Genomic DNA, 3,482 nt, shown 5'->3' on the forward strand with positions numbered 1-3,482 from the left:
TTAAACCCATGCCAGACATTACAAAACACAAGGTGAACCTTCTCCTCCGGATCCATTGTTTAAACTGCCCAATACATGTATAACAGTTGGTGTTGTGACCCATAGACAGACTTCCTGTAACGGCCAACCATGCAGCCCCACAAGGAGGACAATAGCCTTGCCCGGTGGTTAGGGCAATAAACTACTTGGCAAACACATTCTGAGTAGGCAACAACTAGGTGTTAATAGCCTTTGACGTTTCGACTGCAGGCAGATCTTCGGTGGCTAATGGACACTCCTCTGGCCAATGGATACTGCCTTGCCACCGTATGATCTGCTTGGAGATTATAACGAAGGGTCAGTTCTGTGAGCAGTCTCAAGTTTCTGATTCTCAAACACCCCCACTCAAACACTAATTCCAGTGTATTCAAAGGTGCAAAATAATATTTGTAGATATAATTTGGTCTTTGTTTTATAGTAAACTGCTAAGCGTACCCTGTTCTCCAACAAAATTTGTTCGAACTAGTTGACTTTGCCCGACTACTAGTACTTTCGTAACGCCATAAGTTTCGTTTCGCTTTCCCTGTACCCCCAAATTTTCTGTACCTACTAAAACCTCGATTTTGTGTTCGGATACTAGTAGCTTATTTCACTAGTTTCTCCTGGGGTAGTCTGTTTTTTTACACTTCCCCATATTCCTTGTACCAGCTTGTGGCATCTTACCCTGCTGTGCATGGGCTACCCCCATTAATTATGCCCGGCCATCTGTTATTCAGAATATTTTATCTGATAGCCTTCCTTCCCAAAAGTACTTTACTACCAAACTTTTTTTTGTATTCCGCATTGCAATGCAACTTTAAATTTTGGTTTCGACTTTTACGTCTGTGTTTGCCCAATCGTTTCAAACTTGTGGTCTAATCAGTGGTAACAAGGACATTCTCCTGGACCCATTCTCCTTGGTGGTAACAGCCCTTTTTGGAAACAGGCGAAAATACTGTAGTCGCATTTGCGGGGATCCGTATGTCACCCGTATATACTAAGTACTAGTATTCAAGAAATATATCAAGCTTTTCATTGAGTTGAAACCTGTGTGTGAAGAATCTAATACAATGTGTATTTTTTTGCAGTTATTGAAGACGAGGCAGTTGGCAGGACCGGGAGTCCTAACCGCCGATAACTAAAGGTTCCTGGATGAGAAGAAAAGAACCGGGCGTGTTCGCACTAAAGAACCATGTTCAAGGTCTCCACCAAACGTGAGGAGGGCGCATCTGAAGACATGAGGGGACTGAACAGGAGCACCAGCAAGAGACTGAACAGGAGCAAGATACTGAAGTGGAGCACTAGCAAGAGACTGAGGAGAAACACTTAGGACTTAGGGTTGAAAGGGAGGAAGAGAGTCCCAGTGAGAAGGACAGTTTAGATAGTGAAAGTGAAGCTGCTTCTTTACATAGTGGAGATGAAGATAGTGGAGAATTCAAGTGTTGTAATTGTAACCTTAATCATAATGCATTGCTAGGAATAGTATGATTTTTGTTTACCATAAGAGGCTTCTTTTTTGTGCTTGCAAAGATGTAAGTTAGAGTTAGTTATGATGCAGAACAGTAGTGATGTAAAGTAGATGTAATGTGTGGAAATAGGCATGCTGATGTCCGTGTATTTTATAGCATTAAAAACAAATTCATGTGTGCAACTGACGAATCTTCGCATCCGTGTCAAATACAGGAGAATTCAGCCTCGGATTTGTGTAGAATACGCGAAAATCCTGATTTCGTATCTGCATATTCGTAACAAATACGGGAGAATTCAGGTTTCGGATTTGTGTAGGATACGCGAAAATCCTGATTTCGTATCTGCATGTTCGTAACAAATACGGGAGGAATTCAGGTTTCGGATTCGTGAGGGATACGGGAAAATCCTGATTTCGTATCTGCACATTCGCAGCAAATACGGACGGATTCAGGTTTCGGATTCGTGAGGGATACGGGAAAATCCTGATTTCGTATCTGCACATTCGCAGCAAATACGGACGGATTCAGGTTTCGGATTCGTGAGGGATACGGGAAAATCCTGATTTCGTATGTGCACATTCGCAGCAAATACGGACGGATTCATGTATCGGATTTGTTGGACTGGAAAATTCGAATAACGTCCACACGTATGCGTCGTAAATACAGGGAATCAGCGGCCGGATTTGGTTAGGATCCAACAAAATTCCGACGTTTTAGCGTGGTTCACCTAAAGGATGCAAAAAGTTTCCTACAAAAGCCGCCATCGCATCTGCGAAAAATACGATTTTCGGATTTGTCCGCATCCAAAACAGTCCGGATTCAGGGATGCGAAATTTCGCATCCGTAACAAATGCGAACCGTATCTGCCGGTATTTGCCTGTATCCTTGTAGGATGCGGCGAAATAACGGCCTGGATATGGGTGTATCCGTACCTATTTCGTCCAGTGGAAGATCTGTGACATACCACCTACATGTGCACAAAGATATTTGAAACACCACCATATGTACATAAAGATCTATGAAACTCCATCTGTATGTGTATGGAGACCTGTAAAAACGCCTATATGCAAAAGGATCTGTGAAACACCACCTATATGTGCATAAATATCTGTAAAACACCATGTATATGTGCATAAAGTTCTGTGAAACACCATGTATATGTGCATAGAAATCCGTGAAACAACAGTTATATCTCTATACTATATAGATCTGTTAAACACCACTACAGCATGAAAAAACTGTCATTCTGTTAAGAATTCATTAACAATTAAGGACTTATTTGAAATCTCCTATATTTTTCGTCCCCATGCAGGATCATTGGTTTTTTGCAGACGGTCTAACATTTCAAACTTACAAAAAAAATGAATGCACATGCATCATGACACTTCGCCGATAGACCTTGGCAGGGTCCTACCGCTTGGTTGTCATTATGGAGGTGTCGAGGTCCTATAGCGAACATTACAGGTAACATATATCTATTTTTTGTACTTGCAATAACCCTTTGTCTTTGCTCATTCCTCTTGTAACTCGTATCTGATGTGAACAACTTCAGACCAAGTACGTAATGAAATTGAAGAATTTGCGTATTGCAATGTACCAATATTGAACATATTTTAATGTTAGAAGTTAGATGTGTGCAAACTGTAAATTATAATTTGTAATTATCTAAGAAGGTAATAGTTGATTCTGTATCATCTGTAAAATAATTTAATTTAGCCTCTGCACGTGTCCGTTTTAATCACTGACATGATGATTATAGTAAAACATTCATTATCATCAACATCCCTTAACTTGAACTGAGTATAGTATCATGAAGAATCATTTGTGTTGGTAGTTACATGTTTAAAGTTAAAACTTAAGATCCAACTCGAATCAGTTATTTCGCCTAGAGATGATGACCAGTCATTCTGCTCTTAAGTAATGCATGTTGTCGACGGTAGAATTTTAGATTTGAAACTCAATCACTGTTAATCAGAAATACTTTTGATATGTGTA

At 40.2% G+C, this 3,482-nt stretch overlaps 1 long non-coding RNA gene across 1 annotated transcript in view; it reads left to right on the forward strand.

Moving 5' to 3' along the window:
* The window catches only part of LOC109477661, a 2,602-nt gene extending 925 nt beyond the window's left edge, over positions 1 to 1,677 (forward strand). Inside the window, exon 2 of the long non-coding RNA XR_002140687.1 lies at positions 1,107 to 1,677. This is a non-coding gene — a long non-coding RNA (uncharacterized LOC109477661). The remainder of the gene's footprint in view (positions 1 to 1,106) is intronic.
* The last annotated feature ends 1,805 nt before the right edge of the window (positions 1,678 to 3,482 follow it).

This window comes from Branchiostoma belcheri, unplaced genomic scaffold (assembly GCF_001625305.1).
Source record: "Branchiostoma belcheri isolate BF01 breed outbred unplaced genomic scaffold, Haploidv18h27 scaffold400, whole genome shotgun sequence".
Taxonomy (NCBI): domain Eukaryota; kingdom Metazoa; phylum Chordata; class Leptocardii; order Amphioxiformes; family Branchiostomatidae; genus Branchiostoma; species Branchiostoma belcheri.